The sequence below is a fragment of the Triticum aestivum genome, chromosome 2A (genome assembly GCF_018294505.1).
Source record: "Triticum aestivum cultivar Chinese Spring chromosome 2A, IWGSC CS RefSeq v2.1, whole genome shotgun sequence".
Classification (NCBI taxonomy): domain Eukaryota; kingdom Viridiplantae; phylum Streptophyta; class Magnoliopsida; order Poales; family Poaceae; genus Triticum; species Triticum aestivum.
This window is the reverse complement of record NC_057797.1, coordinates 75,323,149-75,350,053: the sequence shown is the minus strand read 5'-3', so window position 1 is coordinate 75,350,053 and position 26,905 is coordinate 75,323,149.

Below are 26,905 nucleotides of genomic sequence, written 5' to 3'. Positions count from 1 at the left end.
ATGCACTTACAATCTCCCCCTTTTTGGTGATTGGTGACAAACTGATTGAAGTTTTCAACGGGGATAGAAGTATGTGAAAGTTTGAGAATTAAGGCATTATCTTCATAAGTAGAAAAAGGCTCCCCCTGAAGATGTGCATATAAGTAATTTGCTTTTGAATGCAAATGCACATGGCAGGTTTTGCTTTGTGGACATCCTCTTCAAATTATGAAGACAGTTCATCATGCATATAAAGATGTAACGAAGATAATGACATGCATAATGAAAAATGGACGTCTGCGGAATGACTTCATGCGGAATTTATCATCGCATCACAGAGTAGCAGAGAAAGTAGCAGACGACCATCGAGTTTAAGTGTTACAACCCAAAGAACCGAATGTATCAAAAGACGAGAGTTGTAAACAGTTGGCAAAATAAATAGTGCAACCACCCATTAGGACCCGTTTGAAGAATATCAACTCATATGCTTCTCCCCCTTTTGTCAGTAATGGCCAAAAAGGTTTGAAGCCATAAAGTATCTACTCGTTCCCATCAGGAGTACATGAAGGTGCAGGGTCAACATTGGAGTTCGGTGGTGCAGAAGGGCCTGGTGTAGTGTCGAGATGCAGTGAAGCCATGGTTGGGGAAGTGGCATCGTCTTCTTCATCAACGACTCTCGCAACAACAGTTGCAGCCGAAGATGAATACTCAGAATCTTCAATGGATGGAGTGCGGCGCCAGCTTGCATTGCGAGGAGGAGTGGAGTCGAATTTGAAACCCTCAGCGAAGCCATCTTCGCGAAGATCTTCTTCAGGGCATAGTAGTGTGAGACTCTTATAGGACCTCCGACAGGCTTCATGGGCAACAAATGAGTTCTTGGTGGCCAAGTTTATGATGTGATTGACGTCCGCCAAGATACTCTGCATCTGACGCTTTATCCAATCCTGATGTTTGTCCTGCTTCTAATGTAAGGCCACAAGAAGCTCTCGGTCATTGAGTGCACGAGAATGCTTGCGAGGCCTTTGACCAATTGTACTCTTAGTGGCTTCAGTATTTGCACGGTGAGGCACACGTATATTGCCAGCCAAAGGATAAGAAGGAGTAGCAGCATTTGGAACATGAATCCCTTCTATGGGCTGCGTGAAGCTTTGATGATCAACATTGTGAAGATATAGCGACTCCTTGGCAGGCTCTGGGTAGATGGCTTCGACGGATAGATCAACCTCAGGCAGAAAGACAAGATGGTTGCGTGTTGAGGGCTGTTGGTCAATAGTAGAGTGAAGCTTGGTCAGGCGCATCACCCATGGAGCATAAAACTTCAGGCCAAACAGATCAATCCTAGATGCAGCAAGTTGTCTGATGAAGAAATCCTGGGTGTTGAATCTGATGCCATTGATGATGTAAAACACCAAAGTCTTCATGGCTCCTTCAAGTTTGGCTTTAGAAGTGTATCCCTTGATCGGCTGTAGAGTATGCCGCAGAATGTGATAGACTATGCGGGGCAAGTACTCAAGGTCCTTGATGAAGAATTCCTTGGGATATTTAGCATCTTGAGGCAATGGCTTCATCATGCTGAGCATCTGACTCATATTTGGTTCAGGCCACTGAAAGATACTCTGCAGTTCATTATTGTGAAGCTGACAACCAGACTCATACAAGTCACCTGAAGTGGGCAGGGAAGTAAGCTCAATAATGTCTTGAGCTTTGGCTTCATGGTGCACATTGCCTGACATCCATTCAAGGATCCATGTCTTCGGATCCTTGTTGTAGCCACAAATGTGAAGAGTGGCATAGAATTGCAGCACCAGTTCTTCATTCCAGTGCTTCTTGTCAGTGACAAAGGGCAGAAGACCAACCTCCCTGAAACAGTCAAGGGCTTCTTCCAGACAGGGCAGCCCATCAATGGCTTCACAATCTAGACGCACGTGTTGAAAGATTCACTCTTGATTGTATAGGATGCATGAATAGTAGCTACGCTGCTGATAGCTCCAGAAGCGATCAGAAGAGATCTTGGGCTTCGAATATGGATTCTTGGCACTGTCAAAGAAGGTATTGTGTGCCCTGAAGCTGTTCACGCTGAACGATCCTGGGGAGGTTGCAACTCCTGGAAGCCTTGGCAACCTGGCTTTGGCTTCTGAACTTGTGGCCTCTGCTCCACATGATAGTCATATTGAGGTCCGAGAGTAGTGGGAGGCACCATGACAGGCCATTTCATAGTGACCAGCTGTCCATGATCAAAGGTCTGTTCAATTGTGTGAGGCCTTGGAGATGGAACAGTGGCTTCAACTTGCACAGTGGCTTCAGGTTGAACTTGAGCTTCAGGAAGCACATTGGCTTCAGATTCCATATTATCTTCAGGTGCCACATTGTTGTCAGGCACCACATGGTCTTCAGCCATGAGTGTCATTGGCTTCAGCATTAGTGTTTGTGGACGCCCCAGTAGTTTCAACCTCTGTCTGATCAATGACAGGATGGTTGGGCACAGACTCATTCTCCCCGAGAATGACTGGTTCAGTAGGAGGGGGCTCTTTCTTCTCTTCTTTCTTCTTCATTTTCTTCATCGGCTGATGCAGCCGGAATGTCTTCAGCAGCTTTGGCTTCAGACTCGGAGACATTCACATTTGGGGTGGCTTCAGGGAACACTTGATGTGCTACTGAGCTTTGTTGCACGTTCCCTTATGGAATGCTCGACATGGTGACATGTGGCCTGGGACCGTTGTGAAGCCTGCGGAAAGCGGGCGACGCCTGTGAAGATGGAGTGGTCTGTACCATGTAGCTATCATCTTCAAACACCGGAGTGGTGACCTGATGTGTTGGAGTTCTGGGTGTGTCTTCATGGATGGGGGTGTCTTCTTGAGGGCGATCTGCCCACAAATCATCTGAGCAATTGGCGTCAAAGGACGACCAATGCTAATGAGTTCGCTGTTTGTAAGAACAGGCGATGATACCATTTGGTGCTCGATCTGAGGAAGGACTTCATTATCTTCGACATTGTCTTCATGATCAATGTCTTCAGCTGTGGTGGGGTCGACAGCTGGTACTTCTTCATCTTCAGGAGCCTCTGTGGTAGCAGGCTCGTGAATCACTAGACGACGCTCTTGGCTCGTGGAGGCAGGATGGGCAACAGAGATTGGCTCAACCATAAGGGGCTCAGAGGCAGCAACCGCATGCTCTTTCTTTGAAGACTTAGTCTTTAGCTTCTTCTAGGACGGAGCATCATCAGAAGCATCATTGTGCTTGCGCTTCTTGGCTTCGACTTCAGCTGCCCTGGTTTTCTTCAGTTCTGAAGCTACTAAGGGGACCTTAGGCTTCGAGCCTTTCACGCTGGCAAGGAAGACAATGCGCGGTTCTTCCTGCGTTTGTGCTTCAGTTCGGGCCACAACAGGCTTCTTTTTCTGTTTGGCAGCCATTCTGGGGTCGATACCAGGACACCCCAGAGCCTTGTGCTTCTCATCCTCATTGTGAGCTTGAACGCATTTCTGCGCAAAGTACTTCATGTGCTCTCTTGAGCCTTTAGCTTCTTCACACTTCTTGAAACTGTTCCTTGAGCTCATTCATCATCACCTTGAAGCTTTGAACTTCTGCCACACTGAGCTTTGCCATGTTCTTCTTGAACTGCGCCTTCTCAAAATCAATCTTGTTTTTCAACTCGACGATTTTCTGAGCCACGGCCAGTTCATTTGCAATGGCTCCATGAAACGTGACGCTTATGTTGATTGGCAGCCGAAGGTCATCAATACCGAGGCTTTGATCATTGAACCATTCATCAATGAAATTGTTCAGTATGTCAACATCAAAGAGGGGCAGATCGTTGAATATCTCTGCCTCTTGCTTGCTCTTGATCAGCTGTTCAAGGGCTTCATCACCAAGCTCCTCATCACTGGATAGATCTATAATGTCTTCCTCGTTCCTTAGAATGGCAAATGGTGTCATTTCATGCGCAGGAATCTTCTTGGGATTGTTGGTTTTCTTTGTCTTCTCAGCCTTCTTGGAGTCACGAGACAGATCCTGAGAATGCACACTGGGTTCAGGAGGTGCAGTGGCCAATGGCTTCATATGCGAAGCTTTTGGAGCAGTAGAGTGCTTTGAAGCCTTTGACTTCTTTGGCTTCTGCTTTGGTGATGCTGGCGCATCTTCGGGATCTGCGTCGTCAGCAAAGTGATCCACCATGGCTCCCTGTACAGCTATTTGAGTGATGAGGCCTTCGAGGTTGTAGAAGGGGCCAATTTCATTGGGATTAGCATCACGGGTACCATCAGCCCTTGGAGCAGAAGGACGAGGGTTGAAATTGAGTCCAAGGTCCTTCTTGTTCTTCTTAGCTGACTCTTTTGCAAACTGATAGTTGCGCTTGAAGAGATTGTCGTCACGATACCATAACAAAGATGATGGGTCGGCGTTTTCGGGCTGTGGCCCTCAGACTATGCACAGATAGAAATCTTGAGCTATGGCTTTAGGCTTTGACTTGGGTTGCAGGTTCTTGTACAGAATGTCGCCCCACAGACGCTTGATGGCATTCTTTTCAGCATATTCGGCAGTGACAAAGTTATACTTGAACCAGTGTTCTGCCCAATATCTTCGAATCCATTGGATTCGGGTCTTGCGCGAGGTTTCCTCAAGATCTGTCTTGTACATTTCAAATAGATCAGGAGGTAGATCCTTAGCTGTATCCCACAATGCTGCCTGCCTCCCTTCCTTACAGACTTTTCAGTTGCCATGAGATTCAGACTGAAGGGCTTCAGAACTGTGAATGGCTTCCTTTTGCTGGTCAGACAGGAACTGGCTTCAGGAGAGTTGATGTGACGCTGCAAAAACTCTGCAAATGAATGCAGACTATGAGAACCAAGGGATTCTCCCACGGACATGTACCTGTGACAGCATTAAGGTGCGAGGGAAGGGGAAGAGGTCACATGCATTCTCAGAAGATTTTGAAGATAAATCAGTTTGAAGACATTGACCTCGTAGTGCGAAGACAAACACTTATTTGAAGAGAGTCGGTTTCAGATTTATACGAATCCATGAATAAGTACAAGTGAGGAATCTAACTAGTTGTGAAGCATAAATGAATATACTTGGCATGATATGACATGCAGACATGGACAGATCCAGATATGAAAGTGAAGAAACTACTTCTGGTTGAAGTGGATGGATTTGACGGATCAAAAAGGCAGTAAAAAGTAAGTTTTAATTACCGGTGACGAACTGCTAGATGATATGGAGAGAGAGGCCGATCAGTTCAATCTCCCGCGCCCTAACTTGGCGGCGGAAGACACCTACGGCGGAGGCGGAGAAGACGAGGTCCGCAGCCGGTGTGAGGACGGCGTCGAAGATGTCGCAGCAGCTAAGCGTTTCATCTTCGGTGTCGACGCGAGCTAGCGGAGGCACTAGGGTTTGTGCGAGGTGGCGAGGAGGGAGAAGAGATAATGACCGCGGTGAGTTGTGCATTTATAAGGAAAGGGACTGCACAGCGTAATTACGCAGGTGCCTGTGGCAGTTCACGTCTGAAGGACACGTGACATGCATGCAACTTATTAGAAGTTATTCCACGTTCCCACGCACGCCTGGATTGTCAGGTGGTCGTTCCGGCTTCTCCAGTATTCAGGCAAAAAGATATGGCAATTAAAACAGATTAAATGTTTGTTTTTATGTCTTCTACAGATAAGGACCCAGAGAAAAAAATCGACAGGTTTCAATAGAATGCATATGATTTGAATAGATAGAGTTTAAGGTAGAAGCATAGAAGGGGTTAGGGTCCGATCACATTCACTTAGTTCAGGAAAAGATTCAATCATGAATACATAGCTATAAGTGAATGCTGTAGAGGATAGAACACGTATATATACACACACACAGACACACACACACACATCAGACCAACTCAATCTTGTGAAGATAAACATGAAACCAAATCAGTGTTAAAGACAAACCAAATGCGAAGACTATGCAATCAGGACGCCATTGAAACACACCAAAAAAGAATTTGGTGGTGGCGTTACCCACCGTATAGGAAGTATTAGACCCATACACGACGCACAATTATCGTGGCACTCCGAAGTCAAATTCCGCATTAATGTATTCATAGTTGGAGTGTATGTCTTCATTGATTGACGATATACGTTACTTCGTGGGTTGCACATCTAATTCATCAATATGCATAAGCGTTAGGATGTGTATCCAATCACAGGACATTTGAGGATTCTAAGATATTTAGCTCACACCGCAACTTGCAAAACCTTTTCTCATCCAATGGCTTTGTGAAGATATCTGCCAATTGCTCTTCAGTATTGACGTGAACGATATCAATATCTTCCTTCATGACATGATCTCTGAGAAAATGATGATGGATCTGAATGTGCTTTGTCTTCGAGTGCTGGACTGGGTTGTTGGCAATCTTGATGGCACTTTCATTGTCGCAGTAAAGTGGCACTTGCTTCAGGTGGATGCCATAGTCCTTGAGAGTTTGCTTCATCCATAGTAGCTGAGCGTAGCAAGATCCAGCAGCAATGTATTCAGATTCAGCAGTGGAGAGAGATACACAATTCTACTTCTTCGAAGACCAACAGAGAAGAGATCGTCCAAGAAAATGACATGTGCCTGATGTGGACTTGCGATCAACCTTGTCACCAGCATAATCAGCATCTGAGAATCCAACTAGATCAAACTCTTAGCCCTTTGGATACCATAATCCTAAGGTTGGGGTGTAAGCCAAATATCGAAGAATTCGCTTCACTGCTAAGTGATGCGATTCCTTTGGTGCCTCTTGAAATCGAGCACACATGCAAACCCTAAGTATTATATCTGGCCTAGATGCACATAAATAGAGTAAAGAACCAATCATGGAGCGGTATACCTTTTGATCAAACTCTTTACCATTGTCGTCAGGGCCCAGATGACTTTTGGTTGGCATTGGCATCGTGTATCCTTTGCAGTCTTGCATTCCAAACTTCTTCAGGAAATCTTTGAGGTATTTCTCTTGTGATATGAAGATGTCGTTGCTCTGCTGACGGATTTGAAGACCTAGGAAGAATTTCAGCTCACCCATCATGGACATATGATATTGCTCTTGCATCATGTGTCCAAACTCATCACTGTATCTCTTGTTGGTGCAGCCAAAGATAATGTCATCCACATAGATTTGGCACACAAACAGTTCTCCATCATATGTCTTCATGAAGAGCGTGAGATCCAGAGAACCAGGTTTGAAGCCTTTGCTCTTCAGGAAGTCTTTGAGTGTGTCATACCAAGCGCGAGGGGCTTGTTTGAGGCCATACAATGCCTTGTTGAGCTTGTATACCATATCAGGACGTTTTGGGTCTTCAAAGCCAGGTGGTTGTGCAACATACACTTCTTCTTCAATCTTGCCATTGAGAAAAGAACTCTTCACATCCATTTGGTACAGGAGGATGTTGTGATGGTTGGCATAGGCTAGCAGTATGCGAATGGCTTCAAGCCTAGCCACCGGAGTAAATGTTTCATTGAAGTCAATCCCTTCAACTTGAGTGTATCCTTGAGCAACGAGACAAGCCTTGTTTCTGACAACTTGACCATGCTTATCTTGTTTGTTACGATAGATCCATTTTGTGCCAATGATGTTATGCTTCCGTGGATCAGGACGCTTTACCAATTCCCACACATTGTTCAGCTCGAACCGTTGAAGCTCTTCTTGCATCGCTTGAATTCATTCGGGTTCCATGAAGGCTTCAGCAACTTTCTTGGGTTCAGATATAGAGACAAATGCAAAGTGCCCACAGAAATTTGCTAGTTGTGTTGCTCTTGAACGAGTGAGTGGACCAGGTGCACTGATGCTATCAATTATCTTCTCAATCTATAATTCATTTGCAACACGAGGATGTACTGGACGAAGACTTTGCTCTGGCTGATCATTGTCTTCATCATCAGTATTGACTTCGGGCTGAGCAGTGTCCTCGGGTTGATTAGGTGCTGAAATGATGAGTTCTTCTTCAGCCTGTGCTTCTGAAGGTATGATTTCTCCAGTACCCATAAGCTTGATGGATTCACTTGGTGAGACTTCATCTAGCATATTTGGCAGGTGCTCTCTTTGCGAGCCGTTAGTTTCATCGAACCGCACATCCACAGTTTCAACCACTTTATAGTGAAAGAGGTTGAAGATTCTGTAGGAGTGCGAATCCTTTCCGTAACCAAGCATAAAACCTTCATGTGCTTTCGGTGCAAATTTTGAAGTGTGATGCGGATCCTTGATCCAGCACCTAGCACCAAATACTCTGAAGTAGCTTATGTTTGGATTCTTACTAGTTAGTTGCTCATATGATGTCTTCTTTAGAAGCTTGTGAAGATAAACACGGTTGATGACATGGCATGCAGTATCAATGGCTTCAGGACAAAACTTCCTTGGAGTCTTGTACTCGTCAAGCATCGTCCGAGCCATCTCAATGAGGGTTCTATTCTTGCGCTCCACGATGCCATTCCGCTGAGGTGTGTATGGAGCTGAGAACTCATGAGTGATGCCCAACGTATCGAGATAGGTGTTGAGGCTGGTGTTATTGAATTCTGTGCCATTGTCACTTCTGATGTGCTTGATCTTGATGCCATAGTTCGTCATGGCACGATTGGCAAAACATCTAAAGACATCCTACACTTCAGTCTTGTAGAGAATTATATGCACCTAGGTATATCTTAAGTAATAATCAACAATAAAGAAGCCATAGAGACAAGCAATGGTAGTAAGTATTGTAACGCCCTTGATGCGGCACGTGTCGAAGCACGACTTAGAGGCATAATCGCATTGAAAGCAATGTCGCAAGTGAGGTAATCTTCACACAACCCATGTAATAGAATAGGGGAAAAGACACATAGTTGGCTTACAATCGCCACTTCACACAATTACATGAATAAAGCATTACATCATCCAAATACAATCAAGGTCCGACTACGGAACCAAAATAAAAGAAGAACCCCAAATGCGACACGGTCCCCGATCGACCCCAACTGGGCTCCACTACTGATCAACTAGAACAAAACAACACAAAGGACAAGATCTTCATCGAGCTCCTCCTGAGCTTGGTTGCGTCATCTGCACAGACTCATCGGCACCTGCAAACTGGTTTTGGAAGTATCTGCGAGCCACAGGGACTCAGCAATCTCGCACCCTCGCGATCAAGACTATTTAAGCTTATGGGTAAGGTAAAAGGTATGAGGTGGAGCTGCAGCGAGCGACTAGCATATATGGTGGCTAACATACGCAAATGAGAGCGAGAAGAGAAGGCAAAGCACGATCGATAAAAGTATGATCAAGAAGTGATCCTATAGCAACCTACGTCAAGCATAACTCCAACACCGTGTTCACTTCCCGGCCTCCGCCGGAAAGAGACCATCACGGTTACACACGTGGTTGATGCATTTTAATTAAGGTCAACTTCAGGTTTTCTACAACCGGACGTTAACAAATTCCCATCTGCCCATAACTGCGGGCACGGTTTTCGAAAGTTCAAATCCCTGCAGGGGTGTCCCAACTTAGCCCATCACAAGCTCTCACGGTCAACGAAGGAATAGACCTCCTCCTGAGACATCCCGATCAAACTCGGTATCCCGGTTCTACAAGACATTTTGACAAGGTAAAACTAAACCAGCAACACCGCCCAAATGTGCCGATAAATCCCGATAGGAGCTGGACATATCTCTTTCTCAGGGCAGACTCAGATTGTCCTAGGTACGGGTAAGCCAGCCCAGAGTTGCCCCTGGTTGCCACCGGCAGCTGATAGGTTGGACCAACACTCAGAGGAGCACTGGCCTGGGGGGGGGGGTTAAAATAATGATGACCCTTGAGTCCGCGAAACCCAAGGGAAAAAGAGGCTAGGTGGTGAATGGTAAAACCAATGTTGGGCATTGCTGGAGGAGTTTTTCTCAAGGCAAACTATCAAGGGGTTCCCATTATATCCCAACCGTGTAAGGAACGCAAAATCCGGGAACATAACACCCATATGATGGAAACTAGGGCGGCAAGAGTGGAACAAAACACCAGGCATAAGGCCGAGCCTTCCACCCTTTACCAAGTATATAGATGCATTAATTAAATAAGATATATTGTGATATCCCAACAAGTAAACATGTTCCGACAAGGAACAATATCTCCAAGTTCCAACAAGGAACAAACTTCAATCTTCACCTGCAACTAACAACGCTATAAGAGGGGCTGAGCAAAGCGGCAACATAGCCAAACAACGGTTTGCTAGGACAAGGTGGGTTAGAGGCTTGGTTCACAATATGGGAGGCATGATAAGCAAGTGGTAGGTATCACAACATAGGCATAGCAAAAGAGCAAGCAACTAGCAAGCAAAGATAGAAGTGATTTCGAGGGATGGTCATCGTGCCTGAAATCCCGCAAGGAAGAAGAACGAGTCCAAGAAGAAGGCAAACTGACATAAGCGAACGAATCCTCACAAATGCGACGTTATCGGAACCAACCCGAAGAAGCAACACCGGAAAGAGAGCAAACAACATGGTAAACTGAAGGAAATATGCCCTAGAGGCAATAATAAAGTTATTATTTATTTCCTTATATCATGATAAATGTTTATTATTCATGCTAGAATTGTATTAACCGGAAACATAATACATGTGTGAATACATAGACAAACAAAGTGTCACTAGTATGCCTCTACTTGACTAGCTCGTTAATCAAAGATGGTTATGTTTCCTAACCATGGACAAAGAGTTGTCATTTGATTAATGGGATCACATCATTAGTTGAATGATCTGATTGACATGACCCATTCCATTAGCTTAGCACCCGATCATTTAGTATGTTGCTATTGCTTTCTTCATGACTTATACATGTTCCAATGACTATGAGATTATGTAGTTCCCGTGTGCCGGAGGAACGCTTTGTGTACTACCAAACGTCACAACGTAACTGGGTGATTATAAAGGAGTACTACAGGTGTCTCCAAAGGTACATGTTGGGTTGACGTATTTTGAGATTAGGATTTGTCACTCCAATTGTCGGAGAGGTATCTCTGGGCCCTCTCGGTAATGCACATCACTTAAGCCTTGCAAGCATTGCAACTAAATGAGTTAGTTGCAGGATGATGTATTATAGAACGAGTAAAGAGACTTGCCGGTAACGAGATTGAACTAGGTATAGGAATACCGACGATCGAATCTCGGGAAAGTAACATACCGATGACAAAGGGAACAACGTATGTTGTTATGCGGTCTGACCGATAAAGATCTTCGTAGAATATGTCGGAGCCAATATGGGCATCCAGGTCCCTCTATTGGTTATTGACTGGAGACGTGTCTCGGTCATGTCTACATTGTTCTCGAACCCGTAGGGTCCGCACGCTTAAGGTTACGAAGACAGTTATATTATGAGTTTACATGTTTTGATGTACCAAAGGAGTTCGGAGTCCCGGATGAGATCAGGGACATGACGAGGAGTCTCGAAATGGTCGAGACGTAAAGATTCATATATTGGATGATATGGTTAGGCCAAGGGGTCAAGCCCATGAGGCTTTAGGTCGGTGCAAAAGGAGTTTTGCGGAGGCCAGGGGGCCAAACGCGGAGACCCTGGCGTCTGGCCCTGGGCCAGACGCCGAGGCCCATGGCATCTGGGCCAGACGCCAAAGATTGTGGCGTTTGGTCCTGGAGTCCGAGTGGGACTCTTGCCTTTCGGGCAAAACCGACTTTGAGGAGGCTTTTGCTCCAAGTTTCGACCCCGAGGCTCAACATATAAATAGAGGGGCAGGGCTAGCACCAAAGACACAACAAGTTGATCCACGTGATCTATTCCATAGCCGTGTGCGGTGCCCCAGCCACCATATTCCTCGATAATACTGTAGCGGAGTTTAGGCGAAGCCCTGCTGTTGTAGTACATCAAGATCGTCACCACGCCGTCGTGCTGACGGAACTCTTCCCCGAGACTTTGCTGGATCGGAGTCCGGGGATCGTCGTCGAGCTGAACATGTGCTCGAACTCGGAGGTGCCATAGTTTCGGTGCTTGATCGGTCGGATCGGGAAGACATACGACTACTTCCTCTACGTTGCGTCAACGCTTCCGCAGTCGGTCTGCGTGGGTACGTAGACAACACTCTCCCCTCTCGTTGCTATGCATCACATGATCTTGCGTGTGCGTAGGAAAATTTTGGAAATTACTACGAAACCCAACAGTGGTATCGGAGCCTAGGTTATTTATGTTGATGTTATATGCACGAGTAGAACACAAGTGAGTTGTGGGCGATATAAGTCATACTGCCTACCAGCATGTCATACGTTGGTTCGGCGGCATTGTTGGACGAGACGACCCGGACCAACATCGGGAGACCGGTTCCCCCGATGTGCTTTGCACATAGGTGGCTTGCGGGCGACAGTCTCTCCAACTTTAGTTGAACCAAGTGTGGCTACGCCCGGTCCTTGCGAAGGTTAAAATGGAGTCTATTTGACAAACTATCGTTGTGGTTTTGATGCGTAGGTGAGATTGGTTCTTGCTTAAGCCCGTAGCAGCCACGTAAAACTTGCAACAACAAAGTAGAGGACGTCTAACTTGTTTTTGCAGGGCATGTTGTGATGTGATATGGTCAAGGCATGATGCTGAATTTTGTTGTATGAGATGATCATGTTTTGTAACTGAGTTATCGGCAACTGGCAGGAGCCATATGGTTGTCGTTTTATTGCATGCAATGCAATCGCGATGTAATGCTTTACTTTTATCACTAAGCGGTAGCGATAGTCGTAGAAGCATAAACTTGGCGAGACGACAACGATGCTACGATGGAGATCAAGGTGTCACGCCGGTGACGATGGTGATCACGACGGTGCTTCGAAGATGGAGATCACAAGCACGAGATGATGATGGCCATATCATATCACTTATATTGATTACATGTGATGTTTATCCTTTTATGCATCTTATCTTGCTTTGATTGACGGTAGTATTATAAGATGATCTCTCACTAAATTATCAAGAAGTGTTCTCCCTGAGTATGCACCGTTGCGAAAGTTCTTCGTGCTGAGACACCACGTGATGGTCGGGTGTGATAGGTTCTATGTTCAAATACAACGGGTGCAAAACAGTTGCACACGCGGGATACTCAGGTTATACTTGACGAGCCAAGCATATACAGATATGGCCTCGGAACACGGAGACCGAAAGGTCAAGCGTGAATCATATAGTAGATATGATCAACATAATGATGTTCACCATTGAAAACTACTCCATCTCACATGATGATCGGACATGGTTTAGTTGATTTGGATCACGTAATCACTTAGAGGATTACAGGGATGTCTATCTAAGTGGGAGTTCTTAAGTAATATGATTAAATTCAAATTAATTTATCATGAACTTAGTCCTGGTAGTATTTTGCAAATTATATAATAGATCAATAGTTCGCGTTGTTGCTTCCCTGTGTTTATTTTGATATGTTCCTAGAGAAAATTGTGTTGAAAGATGTTAGTAGCAATGATGCGGATTAGATCCGTGATCTGAGGTTTATCCTCATTGCTGCACAGAAGAATTATGTCCTTGATGCACCGCTAGGTGACAGACCTATTGCAGGAGCAGATGCAGATGTTATGAACGTTTGGCTAGCTCAATATGATGACTACTTGATAGTTTAGTGCACCATTCTTAACGGCTTAGAATCGGGACTTCAAAGACGTTTTGAACGTCATGGACCATATGAGATGTTCCAGGAGTTGAAGTTAATATTTCAAGCAAATACCCGAGTTGAGAGATATGAAGTCTCCAACAAGTTCTATAGCTAAAAGATGGAGGAGAATCACTCAACTAGTGAGCATGTGCTCAGATTGTCTGGGTACTACAATCGCTTGAATCAAGTGGGAGTTGATCTTCCAGATAAAATAGTGATTGACAAAATTCTCTAGTCACCATCACCAAGTTAGTAGAACTTCATGATGAACTATAATATGCAAGGGATAACGGAAATGATTCCCAAGCTCTTCGTGATGCTAAAATCGATGAAGGTAGAAACCAAGAAAAACATCAAGTGTTGATGGTAGACAAGACCACTAGTTTCAAGGAAAAGGGCAAAGGGAAGAAGGGGAACTTCAAGAAGAACGGCAAGCAAGTTGCTGCTCAAGTGAAGAAGCCCAAGTCTGGACCTAAGCCTGAGACTAAGTGCTTCTACTGCAAAAGGACCGGTCACTAGAAGCGGAACTACCCCAAGTATTTGGTGGATAAGAAGGATGGCAAAGTGAACAAAGCTATATTTGATATACATGTTATTGATGTGTACTTTACTAGTGTTCGTAGCAACCCCTCGGTATTTGATACTGGTTCAGTTGCTAAGAGTAGTAACTCGAAACGGCAGTTGCAGAATGAATAGAAACTAGTTAAAGGGTGAAGTGACGATGTGTGTTGGAAATAGTTCCAAGATTGATATGATCATCATCGCACACTCCCTATACTTTCGGGATTAGTGTTAAACCTAAATAAGTGTTATTTGGTGTTTGCGTTGAGCATGAATATGATTTGATCATGTTTATTGCAATATGGTTATTCATGTAAGTTAGAGAATAATTGTTGTTCTGTTTACATGAATAAAACCTTCTATGGTCATACACCCAACGAAATGGTTTGTTGGATCTCGATCGTAGTGATACACATATTCATAATATTGAAGCCAAAAGATGCAAAGTTAATAATGATAGTGCAACTTATTTGTGGCACTGCCGTTTAAGTCATATTGGTGTAAAGCGCATGAAGAAACTCCATGATGATGGGATTTTGGAATCACTTGATTATGAATCACTTGATGCCTGCGAACCATGCCTTATGGGCAAGATGACTAAAGACTCCGTTCTCCGGAACAATGGAGCGAGCAACTGACTTACTGGAAATAATACATACTGATGTATGCGGTCCGATGAGTGTTAAGGCTCACGGCAAGTATCGTTATTTTCTGAACTTCACAGATGATTCGAGCAGATATGGGTATATCTACTTGATGAAACATAAGTCTGAAACATTTGAAAAGTTCAAAGAATTTCAGAGTGAAGTGGAAAATCATCGTGATAAGAAAATAAAGTTTCTACGATCTGATCGCGGAGACAAATATTTGAGTTACGAGTTTGGTCTTCAATTAAAACAATGTGGAATAGTTTCACAAACTCATGCCACATGGAACACCACAGCATAATGGTGTGTCCGAATGTCATAACCGTACTTTATTGGATATAGTGCAATCTATGATGTCTCTTACCGATCTACCACTATCATTTTGGGGTTATGCATTAGAGACAGCTGCATTCACGTTAAATAGGGCACCATCTAAGTCCGTTAAGACGACACAATCTGAACTGTGGGTTTGCAAGAAACCAAAGTTGTCATTTCTTAAAGTTTGGGGTTCTGATGCTTATATGAAAAAGTTTCATCCTAATAAGCTCAAACCCAAATCGGAGAAATATGTCTTCATAGGATACCCAAAGGAGACTGTTGGGTACACCTTCTATCACAAATCCGAAGGCAAGACTTTTGTTGCTAAATTCGGAGTTCTTCTAGAGAAGGAGTTTCTCTCGAAAGAAGTGAGTGGGAGGAAAGTAGAACTTGATGAGGTAATTGTACCTGCTCCCTTATTGGAAAGTAGTTCATCACAGAAATCTGTTCCTGTGACTACTACACCAATTAGTGAGGAAGCTAATGATGATGATCATGTAACTTCAGATCAAGTTACTACCAAATCTCGTAGGTGAACCAGAGTGAGATCCGCACCAGAGTGGTACGGTAATCCTGTTCTGGAAGTCATGTTACTAGACCATGACGAACTTGCGAACTATGAGGAAGCGATGATGAGCCCAGATTCCGCCAAATGGTTTGAGGCCATGAAATCTGAGATATGATCCATGTATGAGAACAAAGTATGGACTTTGGTTGACTTGCCCGATGATCGGCAAGCCATTGAAAATAAATGGATCTTCAAGAGGAAGACAGACGCTGATAGTAGTGTTACTATCTAGAAAGCTAGAATTGTCGCAAAAGGTTTTCGACAAGTTCAAGGTGTTGACTACGATGAGATTTTCTCACTCATATCTATGCTTAAGTCTGTCCGAATCACGTTAGCAATTGCCGCATTTTATGAAATCTGGCAAATGGATAAACAAAACTGCATTCCTTAATGGATTTACTAAAGAAGAGTTGTATACGATGCAACTAGAAGGTTTTGTCGATCCTAAAGGTGTTAACTAAATATGCAAGCCCCAGCAATCCATCTATGGACTGGTGCAAGAATCTCGGAGTTGGAATATACACTTTGATAAGTTGATCAAAGCATATAGTTTTATACAGACTTGCGGTGAAGCCTGTATTTACAAGAAAGTGAGTGGGAGCACTACAACATTTCTGATAAGTATATGTGAATGACATAATGTTGATCAGAAATAATGTAGAATTATTCTGTAAAGCATAAAGGAGTGTTTGAAAGGAGTTTTTCAAAGAAAGACCTCGGTGAAGCTGCTTACATATTGAGTATCAAGATCTATAGAGATAGATCAAGACACTTGATAAGTTTTTTCAATGAGTACATACCTTGACAAGATTTTGAAGTAGTTCAAAATGGAATAGTCAAAGAAAAGGTTTCTTGCCTGTGTTACAAGGTGTGAGGTTGAGTAAGACTCAAAGTCCGACCACGGCAGAAGATAGAAAGAGAATGAAAGTCATTCCCTATGCCTCGGTCATAGGTTCTATAAAGTATGCCATGCTGTATACCAGATCTATTGTATGCCCTACCACTGAGTTTGGCAAGGGAGTACGATAGTGATCTAGGAGTAGATCACTGGACAACGGTCAAAATTATCCTTAGTGGAATAAGGATATGTTTCTCGATTATGGAAGTGAAAAAAGGTTCGTCGTAAAGGGTTACGCCGATGCAAGTTTTGACACTAATCTAGATGACTCTAAGTCTCGATCTAGATACATATTGAAAGTGGGAGCAATTAGTTAGAGTAGCTCCATGCAGAGCATTGTTGACATAGAAATTTGCAAAATACATGCGGATTTGAATGTGGCAGACCCGTTGACTAAGATTCTCTCACAAGCAAAACATGATCACACCTTAGTACTCCTTGGGTGTTAATCACATAGCGATGTGAACTAGATTACTGAATCTAGTAAACCCTTTGGGTGTTGGTCACATGGCGATGTGAACTATGGGTGTTAATCACATGATGATGTGAACTATCGATGTTAATCACATGGTGATGTGATCTAGATTATTGACTCTAGTGCAAGTGGGAGACTGAAGGAAATATGCCCTAGAGGCAATAATAAAGTTATTATTTATTTCCTTATATCATGATAAAGGTTTATTATTCATGCTAGAATTGTATTAACCGGAAACATAATACATGTGTGAATGCATAGACAAACAGAGTGTCACTAGTATGCCTCTACTTGACTAGCTCGTTAATCAAAGATGGTTATGTTTCCTAACCATGGACAAAGAGTTGTCATTTGATTAACGGGATCACATCATTAGTTGAATGATCTGATTGACATGACCCATTCCATTAGCTTAGCACCCGATCGTTTAGTATGTTGCTATTGCTTTCTTCATGACTTATACATGTTCCTATGACTATGAGATTATGTAACTCCCGTGTGCCGGAGGAACGCTTTGTGTGCTACCAAACGTCACAACGTAACTGGGTGATTATAAAGGTGCTCTATAGGTGTCTCCAAAGGTACATGTTGGGTTGACGTATTTTGAGATTAGGATTTGTCACTCCGATCGTCGGAGAGGTATCTCTGGGCCCTCTCGGTAATGCACATCACTTAAGCCTTGCAAGCATTGCAACTAAATGAGTTAGTTGCAGGATGATGTATTACAGAACGAGTAAAGAGACTTGCCGGTAACGAGATTGAACTAGGTATAGGAATACCGACGATCGAATCTCGGGCAAGTAACATACCGATGACAAAGGGAACAACATATGTTGTTATGCGGTCTGACCGATAAAGATCTTCGTAGAATATGTAGGAGCCAATATGGGCATCCAGGTCCCGCTATTGGTTATTGACCGGAGATGTGTCTCGGTCATGTCTACATTGTTCTCGAACCCGTAGGGTCCGCACGCTTAAGGTTACGATGACAGTTATATTATGAGTTTACATGTTTTGATGTACCGAAGGAGTTCAGAGTCCCGGATGAGATCGGGGACATGACGAGGCGTCTCGAAATGGTCGAGACGTAAAGATTCATATATTGGATGATATGGTTAGGACAAGGGGTCAAGCCCATGAGGCTTTAGGTCGGTGCAAAAGGAGTTTTGCGGAGGCTAGGGGGCCAACCGCCGGAGATCCTAGCGTCTGGCCCTGGGCCAGACGCCGAGGCCCATGGCGTCTGGGCCAGACGCCAAGGATTGTGGCGTTTGGTCCTGGAGTCCGAGTGGGACTCTTGCCTTTCGGGCAAAACCGACTTTGAGGAGGCTTTCACTCCAAGTTTCGACCCCGGGGCTCAACATATAAATAGAGGGGCAGGGCTAGCACCAAAGACACAACAAGTTGATCCACATGATCTATTCCTTAGCCGTGTGCGGTGCCCCAGCCACCATATTCCTCGATAATACTATAGCGGAGTTTAGGCGAAGCCCTGCTGCTGTAGTACATCAAGATCGTCACCACGCCGTCGTGCTGACGGAACTCTTCCCCGACACTTTGCTGGATCGAAGTCCGGGGATCATCATCGAGCTGAACGTGTGCTCGACCTCGGAGGTGTCGTAGTTTCGGTGCTTGATCGGTCAGATCGGGAAGACGTACGACTACTTCCTCTACATTGCGTCAACGCTTCCGCAGTCGGTCTGCGTGGGTACGTAGACAACACTCTCCCCTCTCGTTGCTATGCATCACATGATCTTGCGTGTGCGTAGGAAAATTTTGGAAATTACTACAAAACCCAACATAAACAACTACCAAATAAACAATTCTACAAATTAAGTGGAGCTCAATATGCAACGAGTTGCATACTGACAAAACACCACAACAAGTTATTTAGTTCGATCTCGTTTATGTACCCAACAATATTAAATGTTGGTTAACATGGCAAGAGGGTGAAGCAAAAGAAAACTACCTATCTAGACAAGTTTAAATGAGGGCAGAAACAACGAACAACAATTCCGGTAAATCCCCATGTGCATATATTAGGTTTGGTCCTGTTCGGCCCTAAACCATATTTTATAGTTATGAAACATGCAAGATGATGCCACCATGTTAAACTAGGCAAAATTCTACCCCATTTACATATAAAGTTTGTTAAAAACGGAGCTACAGTTATTTAGTTATGAAATAAATCATTTTAACATGGCATTTGAGCAAAATTAAACAAACAGCAATTTAAACATTTTAAACATGCATGAAAGCAGCATATTATGAAACTAGAAATAATTCTAAGCATTTTGCATATATAAGTTGTTTTAATCCGATGCATGGTTTGTGAGACAATAAATGCATGAACATGAGGGTTTTTCTGCAAATCTGTCATCTCTGGAAAATTAGACAAATTCGCAAACGAAAAAAAACCACATCGGGCCGAATCTAGCTGGCCCAAGAGTGCACAGAGTGAGGGCACTGGATCTGAAGCTCACCAGGCCTCATGGGCCGGCTCGGTGGCGAGGCTGGACGCGGGCTGGCAGATGTGGGCCTGGAGATCGGGACGAGGCTGACTGGAGCCTCACGACGAGAAGTCAACAAGGGCGCAGTTGCCTGGCCTCGCTCGATGCAGAGGAAGCAGACAGAGGAGGCGAGACGCGGGGCGGCTTCAGTCGATGCTGGGCGCGGTGGCGGATGTAGCTCCTGCTCCGTGGACGCGGCGGTGCAGGGAACGAAGGAAGGTGCGGATCTGGGAGCTGTAACAGAGGACAGCGAGAGAAAGAGGGTCGTGTGAGAGCGCGGAAGCTTCAGTAAAGAAGAGAAAAGGGAAGGGAGCTGGTGCGGCGAGGATGACCTGCTGGTGCTACTCACCGGCGGGACGACGGCGAGGGCGGAGCAAGGCGACTGCATGAGCGACGAGGTGGAGGTCGGGGACGGCTCGGACTGGCCGAAGACGAGGCCATGGGCGGCACTGAAGGAGGCGGCGCACGTCCTCTGAAACTCGGGGTCGCCGGCGTGGTTCAAAGCAGAGGAGGACCGAACGGGCGGATCGAGTCGTCCGGCCTCGGTTCCAGGCAACAGCGGCGGACGGAACTCCGACAGGAACTTGGCGTGCGGGCGCAGCGACCTGAAGGAGGCGGCGAACAGAAGAGGCTACGACGTGGCTCGGGATCTAGAGGCTGTAGGTGGCGAACGATGGTTGGGGAGGGATGGATCCCGAGGGGAGATTTTTTGGAGAGTGTGGCGGCGGGTGAAGGGACAAGTCCTAGATTTTAGGGATTTGGTCTGAAATTAGACTAGGGGTGGACTATAAATATACATCACCGATTAGGTTAGGGGCTATCTCGACCCTACGATCGCAATCGGACGATCGCGTATAAAAATAGCTAGGAAGTCCAAATAAGAAAACGGTGACGTTTTGTAGACGTTAGGGTATGATCCGGACACAACGGTGGCGACACCTCGGGTCGGGTCCGGGACAACTTTCGGACGCTCACGTGAGGGGTTCGATGCACTGTGCAGAGAGGGTTTCGGACCGTGCGGTCGCATCGGACAACTCCCGAAGCGAAGAGGGGAAGGAGGATGGACTAGGTGGGCTGTGGCGAGACTGCGAGGGGGAGAAGAGAGAGAGAGAGGGCCCGACATCTGTTTCCGGAGACAGAAAACGTCCGACGTTAGACCGGCTATAATGCCGCTATAGTTATCCGTTGGGGCATTAAACGATCTCCGAATGCGATGAAACTTGACAGGCGGTCTATCTACACTATAATAAGACCACACGTCAACTCTCATCCCATTCCGAGAACATTTTCTGTCCACTTATAAAATAATATTTCAGACATGCCGCGGGCGCGTGCAAGTGTGTCTGGACTCAGAACGGACAACGGACGGAACTGGGGGAACCCGGACGGATGCAAGTTTTGAAAACATGATGATGCAATGCGGATGATGACATGACAAGATGCAACATGCAAGCGAATGACATGGCAACAACATCGAATAACTGGACGACACCTGGCACATCGGTCTCGGGGCATTACAACACTCCACCACTACGAGAGGATCTCGTCCCGAGATCTAGAATGGCACTGGAGGGAAAACGGAAGAGAAAGAGAAGAGGTAAATCTAAGTTGCTTCATTGACAAATGAGTGAAACCAAAGAACCTTGAAAAGGTTAAGCCAACTCGAGAAAATATTACAACGGAGATAAGTGAAGTTGAAAACACTCCATTAGAAAAGAGGGGCAAAGAACATTGCGAAAACCTTGAGGTTGAAGGGAAGATATATGTTGAAAACACTCCGGTTAAGGAAGGGGATCAAGGAAGACCAAATTCGGGCAGCACTCCGATTGAAAAGAAAGGAATTGAATAAGAACTTGATAAGGTGATAGAACTTGAAAAGAGGGCACGACACTTTGGTTAAATGGACAATCATGAAAAGAACATGATCTTCACAATTCGAGATGGTGATTGAAAAGAGCAACATCACAAGGCCTCCAGAACGAAAGAATAAAATATAGATAATAGAAATAAAAGAATGGAGAAGAAAATGTCAACCTCTGTCACAAGAGGGTTTGGAAAGGCATCTTTAGGAGAAGGGTCGAACGGAGTTGTTGGAGCACCAACAACGGAAAGAATACGCTTGATATGGTCTTATGGAATACAACTCAAATTATGAGGTGACAACCAGCCACTAACAAAACCAAAGATTGGATTGATATTAATAAGGAGACGAGAAACTTATTCACCGGTAGGATAATGAAGAACTTGGGTCAATTATAAGCACCATAATTAGCACGATCCTTAGGGAAGAGCTTTAGGTGAAATATAACCCAAGATAATTCCAACGAAGAGGTCGATGGATTTAAGATACCTCATCCTTGACAACATGTGGAATATGAAACATGAACTCAAATCATCAAGAATGCCATAATACCACCTCGAATGGTACGGTTGAAAGAATTTGCACTCCAGATTGCAAGATGAAGAATGTTTGAGCTCCTTAGAAACGAATCTCGATGAAAAACTTCGATAATGGATAAAAATCCTTGATGAACCAACATGTATAACCTTCATTAGGAACTCCGGTAGCAAAAAAATGATCAAATGAAAAGAAAGGGTAGTTGGAAACACAAGGTGGAACCTTGTAAAAATTTAGATAGATCTCCGTGATAATATAATTGAAAGAGGTTGGAACTCCGGGAAAAAGAGAAGATGAAACAAATGAAACCAAGAGTTTGAAGGGCCTCCGGAATAAGAATTAATCATTAGGATGAAACAAGAATAAGAATTACATTAGGCGTATCCTTCACCAATTTAAATTGATGACAAGCAACGGATTGCAAACAACTTATTCCCGTTGGAAGGATTAAGAGAGATATAGCGCAAACTTGAGAAAGGTCTTCAACGAACCACCGGTAGAATTGAAATAACGAATGAATTGATAAGGAAGAGAAATCTTGAACGAACCACCGTAAGAGTTAAAAATGAACAAAGAAAATATAAGGAAGACACCGGGAAGAATTAGCAAATGAACGAAGATGCTTGAGAGAATTTAGATACATGAGAACGAAGAGATCACAAGCTGATAAGAGAATACTTGAATGATGCACCGGTAAGATTTAGAGAAAGAGAGCTGAAAGCTGAGAATGAATAATCCCGAAATGATGGCCTTCGGAGAATCAAACTGAAAAGACTCCTGAATTACTCCGGATGGGTGAGAAAGAATTCTGACAATCGAAAACAATTATGAGAGGATGACAACAGTCTCGAATGACGAATCTTGAAGAGAATGGAGAAAGGTTGAAAGAAGAATCTTCTTCGGTCTTCAAATGATGACGAGAAACACCATCGTGAATTGTTGAGGCACTCGGAATGAATAATGGAAAGGTTGAGCCAACGATGAAAAGAATTTGAAAGATCTTAGAGGAGGACATTTGACTGATGGCAATTCATTCTTACGTCAAACTTCGAAAATTATTTTAAGGATGTCTCCGGGAGAATTAGAAGCGTCAGGTAAGATCCTGGAAAAAGACTTGTGGGTTAGGGCCCACTCAAAAGAAACACCGTTGAAATGATTTAAAAGACAGGTTGCACCGGTTGAATTAAATGGCTTGAATGAGATAACAACCTCGAAATAGGTTGAACTGATCTTGAATGAAAAGATGAGCCTTCTGAGATATCTTGAGCACTCCGGGACAATAGGATATCAAGAGGTGAACGATTAAGAATTGCGCCGGCATGAGAAAGCCTTGAAATGAGGAAAGGAATATGATCAACAAAGCTTGAATTGAATCCACCAGAGAAGAAAATGAGTGAAGAGTGACGAACTTGAAGCTCCGTTAAAATCTTCATGAGAATCACCGGATAAGAACATTAACGAAAAAAGAAATGGAGAGGCTTCCCATCAATAGAAGGATACTTGAATAAGAAATCTGAGTCCTTGAAGAAAAAAGGGTGGGTGGGCAGGAAAAACAAAAGCAACTTGGAGATGGATGAAAACAACACCGTTGAGAACTAGTAATAGATCTTGGTGAATTGGAATGATCGGATCCACTTGAAGAGAAACACACCAGTGAAAAGGATTGACGAGACAATCTTGATGATCAAGAAGGATTGGTATCCACATTGGAGTATGAGCACACCATTTGAGGAAGGTATGGAATCAACACTTGACATTGAAGCAACTCGAATACCACAACTCCAAACAAAAACAAAGGATTGGCTTGCAGAATAAGCCGGAACAAACATATGATAGAGATTTCGTCCAAAGTTTTCGTGGTGGGGCCTACACGGGCTCGATCGTACAGCACCATCATGTACAAGGCAGTGCACATGACATACAAAGTGTCCCCGAGTTGGCATAGCCAAGGACTCTTTAAGACACAACGAGACCACTGTAAAACCGACCATGAATAGGCGGACCACTAGACGTCGAACCCCAATTTCGTATCATACATCTGTCGGAAAGATATCCTAAGAGCTACTTGAATTCCCACTTATAAACTCCCGAAACTTTCCGGTTATGCAATCAGGTGTTGGGGATACAGGGGAAGCATAATATCTCACCCAAAACTAGCAAATCCTACATCCAGCTGTATCCATCCTGAAGGAAATATGCCCTAGAGGCAATAATAAAGTTATTATTTATTTCCTTATATCATGATAAAGGTTTATTATTCATGCTAGAATTGTATTAACTGGAAACATAATACATGTGTGAATACATAGACAAACAGAGTGTCACTAGTATGCCTCTACTTGACTAGCTCGTTAATCAAAGATGGTTATGTTTCCTAACCATGGACAAAGAGTTGTCATTTGATTAATGGGTTCACATCATTAGTTGAATGATCTGATTGACATGACCCATTCCATTAGCTTAGCACCCGATTGTTTAGTATGTTGCTATTACTTTCTTCATGACTTATACATGTTCCTATGACTATGAGATTATGTAATTCCCGTGTGCCGGAGGAACGCTTTATGTGCTACCAAACGTCACAACGTAACTGGGTGATTATAAAGGTGCTCTACAGGTGTCTCCAAAGGTACATGTTGGGTTGACGTATTTCGAGATTAGGATTTGTCACTCCGATCGTCGGAGAGGTATCTCTGGGCCCTCTCAGTAATGCACATCACTTAAGCCTTGCAAGCATTGCAAGTAATGAGTTAGTTGCGGGATGATGTATTACGGAACGAGTAAAGAGACTTGCCGGTAACGAGATTGAACTAGGTATTGGATACCGACGATCGAATCTCAGGCAAGTAACATACCGATAACAAAGGGAACAACGTATGTTGTTATGCGGTCTGACCGATAAAGATCTTCGTAGAATATGTAGGAGCCAATATGGGCATCCAGGTCCCGCTATTGGTTATTGACCGGAGACATGTCTCGGTCATGTCTACATTGTTCTCAAACCCGTAGGGTCCGCACGCTTAAGGTTTTGATGATAGTTATATTATGAGTTTATACGTTTTGATGTACCGAAGGTTGTTCGGAGTCCCGGATGTGATCACGGACATGACGAGGAGTCTTGAAATGGTTGAGACATAAATATTGATATATTAGAAGCCTATGTTTGGATATCGGAAGTGTTCCGGGTGAAATCGGGATTTTACCGGAGTACCGGGAGGTTACCGGAACCCCCCGGGAGATATATGGGCCTTAGTGGGCCTTAGTGGAAAAGAGAAGAGGCAGCCAGAGATGGGCCGCGCGCCCCTCCCCTCCCTTGGTCCGAATAGGACTAGGAGAGGGGGTCGGCCCCCCTTCCTCTTTTCCCCCCTCCGCGAATCCTATTCCAACTAGGATTGGGGGGGTGTCCTACTCCCGGAGGGAGTAGGACTCCTCCTGGCGCGCCTCTCCTAGGCCGGCCGCACCCCCCTTGAGCCTTTATATACGGATGCAGAGGCACCCCAGAGGAACACAAGTTGATCCACGTGATCATATTCTTAGCCGTGTGCGGCAGCCCCTGCCACCATAGTCCTCGATAATATTGTAGCGGTGCTTAGGCGAAGCCCTGCGACAGTAGTACATCAAGATTGTCACCACGCCATCGTGCTGACGGAACTCTTCCCCGACACTTTGCTGGATCGGAGTCCGGGGATCGTCATCGAGCTGAACGTGTGCTAGAACTCGGAGGTGCCGTAGTTTCGGTGCTTGATCGGTCGGGCCGTGGAGACGTACAACTACATCAACCAAACTCTTCCGTTGTCGATCTACAAGGGTACGTAGATCACACTCTCCCCTCTCGTTGCTATGCATCACCATGATCTTGCGTGTGCGTAGGAATTTTTTTGAAATTACTACGTTCCCCAACAGTGGCATCCGAGCCAGGTTTTATGTGTTGATGTTATATGCACGAGTAGAACACAAGTGAGTTGTGGGCGATATAAGTCATACTACTTACCAGCATGTCATACTTTGGTTCGGCGGTATGGTTGGATGAAGCGGCCCGGACCGACATTATGCATACGCTTACGCGAGACCGGTTCTCCCGACGTGCTTTACACATAGCTGGCTTGCGGGTGACAGTTTCTCCAACTTTAGTTGAACCGAGTGTGGCTACGCCCGGTCCTTGCGACGGTTAAAACAGCACCAACTTGACAAACTATCATTGTGGTTTTGATGCGTAGGTAAGCTTGGTTCTTGCTTAAGCTCGTAGCAGCCACGTAAAACTTGCAACAGCAAAGTAGAGGACGTCTAACTTTTTTTGCAGGGCATGTTGTGATGTGATATGGTCAAGACATGATGCTAAATTTTATTGTATGAGATGATCATGTTTTGTAACCGAGTTATCGGCAACTGGCAGGAGCCATATGGTTGTCGCTTTATTGTATGCAATGCAATCGCGCTATAATGCTTTACTTTATCACTAAGCGGTAGCGATAGTCGTGGAAGCATAAGATTGGCGAGACGACAACGATGCTGCAATGGAGATCAAGGTGTCGCGCCAGTGACGATGGTGATCATGACGGTGCTTCGGAGATGGAGATCACAAGCACAAGATGATGATGGCCATATCATATCACTTATATTGATTGCATGTGCTGTTTATCTTTTATGCATCTTATCTTGCTTTGATTGACGGTAGCATTATAAGATGATCTCTCACTAAATTATCAATGTAAAAGTGTTCTCCCTGAGTATGCACCATTGCCAAAGTTCGTCGTGCCGAGAAACCACGTGATGATCGGGTGTGATAAGCTCTACGTCCATCTACAACGGGTGCAAGCCAGTTTTGCACACGCAGAATACTCAGGTTCAACTTGACGAGCCTAGCATATGCAGATATGGCCTCAGAACACTAAGATCGAAAGATCGAGCGTGAGTCATATAGTAGATATG